We start from the raw sequence: 10,958 nt of genomic DNA, 5'->3' as shown, positions 1-10,958 counted from the left end.
GAGACAAACTGTTGAAGGTAAGTAAAGAGTGACTAAGTAAGGACTGACTTAGGGACTGATTACCACTGGATTTTTGGTTTTGTGTTGCTACCTTTAATTGCATTTTAGTTGGAGGGACGTAAGGGGAGAAGTTTACTACCTTTAAAAACTGTTCTGGAAATGCATAATGCTTTGCAGTGTTGCTGGCCCCTGAACTGTCTGTTCTTGAACTAATTCTATGTACATTTAATTTTGCACTTCAGTTGCCATCATTTCTTCTGCAACTGACAGGAAGAAGAGCAAGTCTGTTGTTGCAGGAGGAGCTGAATTTCTATTCAGTGTTCTACACAAAGAACTTCTTTATCCTGCTGTGGATTTGGAAAATTTTCCTCTTGGTGCCACTGGCTTCAATTTTCTTTCAGCAAGCAACATGGAAATATCAAACTCCTGAAAAACATGGCATGTTTAAACTCAGGTATTTTCCTTATCCCATTCTTTTGAATAGAATTTCTTTTTCAGAGTCAAAATCTTGAATTGTTTTTTTCCCTCTTGTGACAAGATGAGCCAAAGTTCTGAATGGGGGAAATTACATTAAATATGTGTATGTACGTATGTACAGATACATATTTTTGTATATTTATTATCTCTTTTTTAATAATTGTTGCTACGAAAGTCACAACTATTTACAAGAGACAGGACTGCAGTATTTCATCACTGCTGAAGGCATGCAAGTTAGAAACAATCAGTCACAAGAGTTGTCTCAGACCTGCGCAGGACAAGCTCTGAGTGCCTCAGCTACTCCTTGGAATCTCAGAATCACAGAATTGTAGGGGTTGAACCCCAAGAAGGTTCTTACCCCGTTTTCCCTTAGAAGGTTCTTTGAGAAGTGTCTTCTCGTTGCTCCGCTGACCTGTTCATATCACACGTGTTGCATTTTTGAGCTCTTCCCTGCCCACTTCTGCCAGGTGACTACAGCGCTTCTAAATGGTCACACTGTGCCCCATGGACTTTACAGATCTGTTGGATGTTCCAGGGAGGCAGATTACATGTGTCTGTTTTTCAGCATTCGGACTTGCCTATCTTCTGTGCTTGCTTTAACTCTTCGCTACAAAAACTTGGGGTGAGAATTCTCTGCAGATAATTTCCAATTTAATTCACCATGAAGGGTGGCCCTGTGTAGGCCTGATATCTCTGTTTTACCTTTACTCAAAAGGGCAATAGTCTAGTGTTTCCTTGTTTGTATGTATGTTTCATCTGATATTTAATGTCTTTTCCACCAGTAGATTTGAAAAGACAGTGCATACTTTACTGTTAGTGGAAACAACCATTTATCTCTAAGCATCTCCAGCATCAGACTGGGCTACTTAAATATTCAGTGGAGAGTAGTAAAGCTAGGTTGGTGTGTCTTCTAAAGGCTTTACTGACTGTATGGGGAATGCAGATTTACAATTTGGTCACCTGTTGCAGGTGGCTCCTACATTAGATGGTATAAATGTTCCTTAGAGAGATTAAGTTGTATTGTTAATCATGCTCACATCCATGGCAGAAACCTGGATCAGGTCCATATATCCTCATTTGCAGACCTGTAGTTTTTTCCAAATACTGAAGGCAAGGATTCCTAGGGTATGAGATTGGTCTTTGTAGCCCCATGTTTTGAAAAGCAAGCTTTCAGTCCCTTTCTGTGTCACAAATTCATTTAATAGCAGTATGTGCTCCTCTACTCTTCAATGAATCAGTGTTGAAAATTTCCATTCTATCCATCTAGCATGAAAAATCAGTTAATCTTTTCAACAGTGTTCACATAATGGGGCCAGCTTTCCTCTCAATGTGTTTGGTAACCCCATTAATGCTAGTAGGGATTGCATGTGCACACAGGGAATAATGGTCTCCAACATCCCTATGACAACTGCTAATTCAGTGTGACCATTGTATAATTTCTGTCTCAAGCCTGAAGCAGTCTTTGGACCAAGAAGTTACTCTTACAACCATGTTCAGGAGCTGGTTTGTTGCCAGTTCAAGTAGTGATGTAGGAATTTTGACAGAATTACGTTTAGTTGATTAAAAATTCAAAAGATCAAGGTGATAGTAATAAGCTATTTAGGTTCATGTTCTATTTGCAGCGATTGACTACATGAACTGAATATGTGAGTCTGAATAGATACAATCAGACTGATCAAAATTTCTAGCTCTTTTGACTGGGGATCGATGGAGATCTTTAAAAGTTCTTACCACTGAAGACTTAAGTCTGTGTTCAAAGTTATATCATGGGGAATGCTGCACCTTATATTAGACACTATTTTGATGTGCAGGGCAGATGGAGTAGGATATTTTCTTGGCAAGAATAACTGTTTCTTTAGCAGTTCATGGTGTTTACCTTTTGTGAATGTTTAAAACAATATTTCTTAATAATTTTCTATGTATGTTTTGGTGAGAATTTTGCATCATGTCATAGGCATTTTGGAAAATTCCAGAGCTGTCTGTCTGTCTACTTTGTTTAATCTCTTAGTATCAGATGTGTTGTGAATTTGAGTTCCAGTTCCAGTGGCGGTTAATGCACTGAAAGAGAGGGGGAGTATCATAACTCTAATGATTGGCATTCATTTTTTATGGCATCTTCCTTCAAGTTTGCACTGCAAGGATAACAGAAACTCACAACTACTTTCTCCCCAGTGGCATGTCATGTAGTGTCTCTCATCTAGAAGTCTTTCCATGCCTGTACAGGTGTCTGAATTTTTTTGGTTCTGACTGTCTTTATTTGAAAGCATGCTCAAGCTGAACACAGTAATACAGAAGAAGACTTACTTATTTTCGGTAGTAAAATGTTTGACATCATTACAACCTTTGACAGACATTGATGTTTTATTTGATTTCTCAAGGCTTCTGCAAGCTGAGCAGAATGTATGGCTCATTTTTAATTGTAATGAGTTTGCAAGGGCTTTTAATTATTAAAAGTAGTAGTTTGTTTCTTTTCAAAACAATCGTAATGTCACAAGTCCAGTAATCAGTTCTGTGGTTTTTGGAACAGTACTTTTGTGCCTTTGCCTAAAAATATGTGTTAGCAGCTTGCAGCTCAGCAGAAACCAGGAACGCAAGCAGGTATTCTCTCACTTACGTTGGTTCACTGTGGAAATGAACAAACCCCATGTTTCAGCAGTGGTGATAATGCAAAAGAGTGATTCTCTCTTAAAGAAAGCTCACAGGTAACTCTTACTGCTAGATTATTGCTCACATCCAGGATTAGCTGTTCTGAGTGCTCATTTTCACTGCACATAAGCAGTTATTTTCTTGCATAAGTTCCAAATTTTACATCATAAGACCCTGCTCTGTTCATTGAGAACCCATTGTATTAGGAAAGTTAACCTTGGCTTGTTTTTAAATTTTAATACATTTACTTAGGTGATCTGACAGCTGTTCAAATGTCAGCCAAGAGTGTGGCCACTATTAGGCAGGAAAAAAAAAAGCAAATAACCTTTCCTTCTAGGAATTCTTATTATTTATAAATCAGGAATGCTCAGTGTGTCCCTCAGGTATAATGCTGCTGATCCTTTAGCTGTTCAAATCAATTAATCTTTTTTTAACTAGAAGATGGTTTCACCTTTGATGCTAACAACTTCCAGACCCTCCCCATGCGTGCCATGAGAGTTGGTTAGAGGTGGAATATCTTCCTTCTCTTTGTAGTACAGTGCAGTGGAAAGCCATGGAGCATATGCAACTGTCTCAGCAACACTGTATGGTTACAGGTCTAGGCTCTTCACTCATTGAGGTATAGCTTTGCAATATTCTATAATGCCTACTCTTGTTAGTAATAAGAGCACGTTGTTAAGTACAGCTGTAGAAACATACTAACGAAGTGCCCTGTATCAGATAGCCTGAGAAATATTTGAAGTGATCGTATTTCTCTCCAGTAAGCAGTAAAAGCATTGCAGATTTTCTGTAAGTTTCAGTGCAGAAGTTTCATGGCTTAGTGCATTAGTGAATCTGATCTGTGCCAGTTCTTTACTGTAGAATTAAGTCCGTAACATCTGGAGAAAGAATCTTGCTTGCTGTGTTTAAAAAAAAAAAAAGTGTTGCTAATTGTGTGGGTGGCATTTCTCAGTCTGCTTGGAAGTGCTAGGAACCATATTGTATTATTTTTAAAGCCTCTGAAGGCTGATAGCAATCTGTTTGTAACTGTAAAATAATGATCTGATGTAATGACAGAAGAAATAAACTTCCCAAGTGACTTAATAGAAAAATATGTTCATGCTGAGAAGATATTTCCAGAGTTAACAATTAATAAAACCAGCTGACTGGCAAGAAATGTTGCACATTTCAATGACATCAAATAATAAGAACAATTTTTAAAACCAAATTAGCTACCAGACCAATAATCTCTTCTGAGTCCCAATGTCAAAGATGAGAAGGAAGTGACAAGACTGACTTCCTACTTCCTTCCCTCTGCCCTGCTGTTCTTGACCTGGTCTGCAGTGCATGTGCTTCATGAAATTCAGCATGGAATTCAGTAGTGAAAATACTGATTGTTTGATCTATACAAGGGAGAGGAGATGGAGAAGAAGTAGCAACTCACAGGAACTGTAATTTTAAGTGCTATTAACTACAATTACTTAGTAATAGTTTTGTTGTTTTTTTTTTTAAAAGTGATTTTATCCTCTTTGTAGTTCACGTTAAATCTCCCAAGGTATTCACAACTCAAGTTGTCCTTTGTGCCTTTTCGACTGGCCTCTGTGTGTGGTTTGACTTATTTATTGTAGCCCTTCACTTACATCTAGAGTAAAGATTTTCCTAGGCCTTTGAGGAAATCTTTTTCCATAATAGATGTATAGATAATAGATGTAAAATTATTTAGTCCAAATGGAATAATCAAAAGGCATTTTTTCTCAGTTGGAAGGGACCCACAAGGATCATCACATGCAAGTCATGGCAGAACTGAAATTCAAGATTATAAAATTGAATAGTCTACATTGTATATGGCTACCATATGTGTTGCTTATTCTTCATAAATATGCCATAGGAGGGCAGGAATCTGAAAGATGGTAGCAGAGAAGAAGGACTTGAGAGGGCCTGTGTGGCTGATAGGAAACTCTCCAAAAGGGTTTTTTTGTTTGTTTTTAATTTTTATTTTTTAAACTCCAGGCAGGTTGCACCAACTTTGACAGAGATCGTTTAGTCTGTTAGTACCAGCAAAGTATCTTAGAGGTCATGATACTGCATTTGAGTCATTGTCCTTAATTCAACTGCCTGAAATACTTGGAGTAGTTAGTAGTATTTACAAGGGTACATTCAGTTTTTATGTTTTGAAGCTTTTGTGTGAAAACTTCATAAGAATGAGAGGCAAGCCTGCAATTAAATTCTATGCTTCCACAGGCTGGTAATGAATCTCTCTCTTCAAATTATTTAACCTCTGTGTTATTGCTGCATTTACAGAATGGGAAACACAAGGCTCTATGGGATACAATCTGTATACATATGGTTGCTGTTACTTTTGCAGTGCTGTGAGAAGCAGAATGCTGCTCTATAAAGAAGCCCTGCTGAGAAAAAACATCCTGGAGACTCATTCAGCTTTTCTTACAATGGGAAACAAGCATCTCTGCTTCCGTATTAAACTTTCTGCATTTTGAGACCTGAAGATAAGCAGCCAAGATGAAACCACTGTGCCTTGAAGTAGAGAACAAAGCAAGGTAAGAGAACTAAACTAGCAAAATAAACTTTCTGAGTTTTGCGTGTCCTCAGAAGCATAGCATCTAAGTAACTTTGTATGGATATTGCTGATTCAGCATGACTACCTATGTTAGCCAGGTTAAGGCTATTTTAGGTATGTCTGTGTATGCTGCGGTGAAACTCTTAATGGTGATTTAAATACACCTCAGACCATTTGTTTGTGACTCTCAGGCTCATGTATACTATTGCTATAAGCTTACCATAACAGAGTGATAATATCAAGAGAAATTATTATTTATCTCTTTTGGTGCTTGCAGTTATACTTGATCGTGTATTTATTTTTGAAATAGAAAGTAGAAAACAGAATTTGTTTTCTGCTTAGAAGATTGAACTAACCCAGCCATAGTGCTCTTGCTCTTACCTCTGTCTTTATTTAGCCAAGTGTCTGATTTTAGTATATTGTATGGAAAGTTCAGTGCTGTTTGTGAGGTCTTGTGGACCTCGTGTCCATGTCCATATATATGTTTTAGCAGCACACACTTTGTAAATCTGTATTTGAGTTTATGATATATGTTTCTCCTCACACTCCCCCGTGTATAACAGCTTAAAGTGTTGGATTTTGAAGCATGCTGTAGAATGCTTATTCAATTACTATTTCAGCATGCTTTCTTTTGATAATTTTTAAAAAGAATATATTAGGAATGCTACTAATTTGTTTGAAGAGCAAAAGTTACTTTGCTCAGTTGGAATGCAAAAGTTTCTTTGTTCTCTTTAAATATTGGTAAGTTTGTAAACTCCCTTCAGTGTGCATTTCTGTTTCATGGGAGATGGACTCTTGGCCATCTCTTGCAGAGATGTTCTAGTTTTACCTACCTAAAAAAACAAGAGGATACCCGCTTCCATCCTTGGAAGACAAGAACACATGAGGCTGTATCTGGGTTTAGTAGTAGTCAAGAAATGAGTCTTATTGTACCAAGACATTTTTGAGCTCAAAGTAAATTTGCATATTTTGTGATCAGTTCTGCCACTGACCCACAGCAATGCAAGACAGGTGATGAGAGACAACACAGTAGTGGTGCTTTATGTGAATGGACAGGGAGAAGTGAGATCACTTTCATCATGACAGGAAGCTGTCTGCTTCCAGAGTCATGTTACGCTGACAGCCACTCAGCTGCCAGGACCAATGAACTGTGTAGAACAGAAGTCGTGAAGGTGCATTTATTTATTGTTTATTCAACCCTGCATCCATGTGTGGTCACAGAAATAATGCAGTAAATTTTGCAGGAAGTGTCAGTCGTCTGCACACTTGCTTTCGCTAAAAGGAAATTTAAAACCTCTGAATGAGTTACTGGTCTTCATAAACTGCTACACACCTACTTTCTAGCTCAAAGATGAGGGAGATTTTCAGATAGATCACAGTACTTATTGATTGTATCTCTTTGGACTAAAGAATTTTGTTTGTTAAATCATTGAGGCTGCTGCTAGTGGAGATACTGCCATTTCTGCAGAGTGTGAACATAATTTCCCCAAAGTATGTTAATGCACCTCTGAGATCCAGTCTTTCTGCATTTGTCTGGGAATTTGACTGCTCAAAACATGTCTTCCCATTATAGAGTCCTAAGAGAAAATTTTGCTAGTGGTAAGAAAAGGTGAAGAATAAGGAAACTGTCTCAATAGGAAGGCTGCTCCCTGAGTGTCTCTAGGCACCATTTTGTTTGCTGAGGTCAAGCGAAGCCCTTCAGACCTCTGCTATGGTTATGACTGGCTTTGTCTGGAAGAGAGAGAGAGAAGTGACCACTTTTCCCAAGCAGTTATCTCAATGAATCTCCATCTCTGTGTTACCAGTTGGCCAGCTTAGAACCTTCAGATCAAACCACACTTGGACTTCAGCACCTGTATAGCTTCTCTGACTTCAAAAATAAATATCTTCAGTCCAGACAGCTCTGGAGTAGTTACCTGAGAGTATTTTCAAGTATTCACAAATAGAGTTCTTTCTCAAGACAAAGCTCTACCAAAGCAGATATTTGAATACATATGATCTTCTGTAGAACTATGACTATCTAGGAATTATCAGTAGTACAATCCATACGCAGTCACATCAAGAGCAAAAGACAGAAGTATCTTTTTCTGTAAGTGTGATTTGTTTTGTTACTCACATATATGACAATTTATCTTTGCTTGCTGCACTTAAATAATCCTGGTCTTTGCATTGGTGAAGAAAACAAGAACAGCTCTGCTTGTGCCTGTTTTGCTTTTGGAAGGAACCTGAGATCATAGCAGGGAACTCTGCACAAAATCTTCAGTAATGAACTTAAAGAACTCCTGTAAGGAGAAGAATAAGTTCACTTAATGCAGACCAAATGGACAGAACTTTTGTGGGTTTTTTTTTGGTCATAGGTTGTATGCAAAAGCTTGTAGCTCTCTGCATGTGCAGCAAAGGACTAGCTAAGGAACAGCTGGCAACTTCTTCATTTATGTCTTCCTCCTCAGCTGCAATGGGGAATAAAGTGGGATTTCAACAATATTCCAAACTGATACTGAGATTCTAGTAGAGCTGTAATTCCAGTAACTGGCCTGGTTTTCTTCCCTAACCATCTAATGCCATTTGCTTATGATTTGAAAATCCGTATCTACAAAACTGTCCTCAGATGCATCACCAACTGTACTTCCTGGATGTGCTGCATCGGTGCAAAAGCTTTACGGTATATTTCATTTCTTTCTTGTGACTTGAAGATTTAGTGCTGCTGTATCTGTAACTGATTGTCATCTGTAGCAGGCCAATTTCAGTCGAGAATTCTGTTTCTAAAGGAGGAGATTTCTCTTGACAGACTCCTGTAGCCATGATCTTCCCTTCTCTGCCACATGTTCTGCATAAGTCCATGTTCTTACAGGCTTCTGGTTTTCTAAGTGAGTGGGAGTGGAAAAGGGTAACACTCAGCTGTGTCCAGAGGCATGTCCCTAACTGCTACCTTTTCAACTGGAAAAGTGGAAGAGAGACTGCTTTGGTGCAGGGAGGTTTCAACTGAACGACTACACCTGTATACACAGAGTATCTGAAACCGGGGTACCTGAGAAGTCGCTGTGAGCTGAAGTGAACTCTACTGCTATCCCTTGAGCAAATAATAATGCGAAGTATCACAATGAAGGGCACGTGAAAAGCAGCAGCTACACTAGCAGGGCCTATCTGCAGAGAGCAGGGCGAGGTGCGAGGATGCCCGGGTACGGACGGGCAGGAGGCGGCCCCTCGCTCTTTCCCTCTTCTCCCTCGGTCTCCCGGCTCAGCCGCCGCTCGCCCCACCCCGCTGGCTCGGGGGGCCCCGGCCTGCCGCCGCCGTCCTTCCTCCGCCGCCGCCAAGGAGAGGGGCGGGCGGGGGCCGAGGCGCTGCCGAGCGCGACGCCTGCGGGCCGCGGCCGGGCCGGTGCCGCTGCGGCGGGGGCGGGCGCGGGGCGGGGCGGGGCGGCTCGCGGGGCCGCAGCGGGCAGCCGCGGGGAGGGAGGGCCCCTGCGGCCGGTGAGTGACTTCATGGGAAGGAGGCGGCGGAGGCGGGAGGTGGGTTTGGCGTTCCGGCACGCGGGGCCGGCTGCGGGGCGGGTGGGGGGACCGCGGTGACGGAAAGCGGCAGCTGGGGGACGGCGGAGGCGGCTGGGCGCTCCCCCCCCACCCGCCAGAGGAAGATGGAGCTCGGGTAGCGAGGGCGGGTAGCGAGGAGCGGCGGCGGCAGGTAAGAGCCGCTTCTCCCTCCTCCCCCGCTGCGCCCGGCGGGCCGGGGTCGTGAGGCGGCAGGTGGCCCGGGTGCGCCCGGCCCGGCCCGCAGCGGTGCCCTTGCCGGCGGCCGCCCTTGCCGCAGAAGTTCCCGCTGCGCGGAGCTGCGGGCGGCCGGAGGGCGAAGCCTTGGCCGGGAAAGGACAGAGCCGGCGTTCGGGAGCTGCCCGACCGCGGGTCGCCGTGGCGGGGGATGTGGCAGGTCCGCCGGCTCTGCCCCCGCCCCGTCTCCCCCGGCTCATTGATGAGCTCCGGGAAGGGCTTCTGCATTGCAGGCTCTCGGCCCGGCTTCGCTCCCGCGTTCGCGGCTCTGCCGAAAGCAGCCCGCATCTCGGGTCCTGCTGGGGCGAGAGGCCGCTGTGGGCAGGCGGTGCCTCCTCCCTCCCGTGCTTGCCGAGCCCTGGCAGGACGTGTGGGGAGCCGACCTTAGCCAGGTAGATGTGGGATGTGTGTGTGCTGTTTGTTCTGTCTCTGGAAGAGCTGTGGAATCTGTGCAGATAACGATTGTTTGGAGTTTACGGGGTGTGATTCTGTGCAGGGAGAGGTAATGTGCACATAAAACATAATGCAGTGAGGCACGCGACCTTACATAATCTGAATTTAAAAGCTCGCTACCTCTATGCTTATGCTGGAGGTTGTAGGAAATGTCTCTTCTCAGCTCTTTCTGGGGCTCATTGCTTGTCTGTCTGCACTAATGGTGCGGAGCCCTTCATGACCCTGTGCTGAAAATAAAAAAAAATACATCATTGACCACTTTTGCTGTAGCTCTGTCACGGTAAGTTCCCATCCCTGGTCCCTGTTGTACACACACTGTGATAGTCATGGCTGTGTGAGCATACACACTCCACACTGCAAGAGGGAATGGTCTTTCCTGTTGTCTGTTAAATGCACCTCAAAATTGACCAAGTGTAAGTGTTGTATTTTAACAAACTCCTCAGGCCTGAGTAGTGCTGCCATTTCTAGTGTAGGGATGTAAATGTATATGTGAACAGAAAGAAACCTTTCATGCTTCCCATTTGACCTTCATCTCAGAAAAATGTTTGAAACTGATGATCAGGCCAAGTATTTTGCTCTGGAATGATTGAAAATACGTTGCTGGAGACAACATATTACCACTCAAATCGTGTACAGGATGAAATGGAGTGCTTTAAGCTCAAAGGAAACTAATGTGCTAAATTTGGCCCACATTTTAACTCAGTCCTTACAGGTAGGTGACATTGACTTCAGAGAAGGTTGCTATGGCACAGATTTAAAGGAAAAGATCTCGAGCTTCTGGAAGGAAAGTGCTATTGGTAGGAAAAGAGTTGTTTTCTTATAATCTGTTATTAAAATGAGTGTGATAGCTCTGAAGGCTGAATCTGTCTCCATTTTATGCTGTTGATGTGGATTGTGTAAATGGTCTCCCTTCTTATCTGGAGGAAAGCCAGTTTGTGCCCAGGTGTACATGCTTCTACAAGGGCATGCTGGAGTTTCCCTGCTTGAGTTGGAATGTGCCCACCTTTCTCTGCAGTACTTTTATTGCAGGCTTTTGATAAGATGCTAGCATCAGTTGTGGTGT

At 42.5% G+C, this 10,958-nt stretch overlaps 1 protein-coding gene across 6 annotated transcripts in view; it reads left to right on the top strand.

Moving 5' to 3' along the window:
- The first annotated feature begins 290 nt into the window (after positions 1–290).
- The window catches only part of OTUD7A (OTU deubiquitinase 7A), a 117,520-nt gene continuing 106,852 nt past the window's right edge, over positions 291–10,958 (top strand). For 3 of the 6 annotated variants that reach the window (XM_052671829.1, XM_052671830.1, XM_052671824.1), the window contains exon 1: positions 9,220–9,359. The gene's annotated coding sequence lies outside the window, so the exon portion shown is untranslated. Of the gene's footprint in view, positions 455–5,467; positions 5,658–9,082; positions 9,188–9,219; positions 9,360–10,958 lie in introns of those variants that run through there. The other 3 variants (XM_052671826.1, XM_052671825.1, XM_052671827.1) reach the window with 3 other exon arrangements.

The sequence above is a fragment of the Tympanuchus pallidicinctus genome, unplaced genomic scaffold (assembly GCF_026119805.1).
Source record: "Tympanuchus pallidicinctus isolate F22 unplaced genomic scaffold, pur_lepc_1.0 scaffold12, whole genome shotgun sequence".
NCBI classification, from domain to species: domain Eukaryota; kingdom Metazoa; phylum Chordata; class Aves; order Galliformes; family Phasianidae; genus Tympanuchus; species Tympanuchus pallidicinctus.
This window is presented reverse-complemented; position numbering and strand designations above follow the sequence as displayed.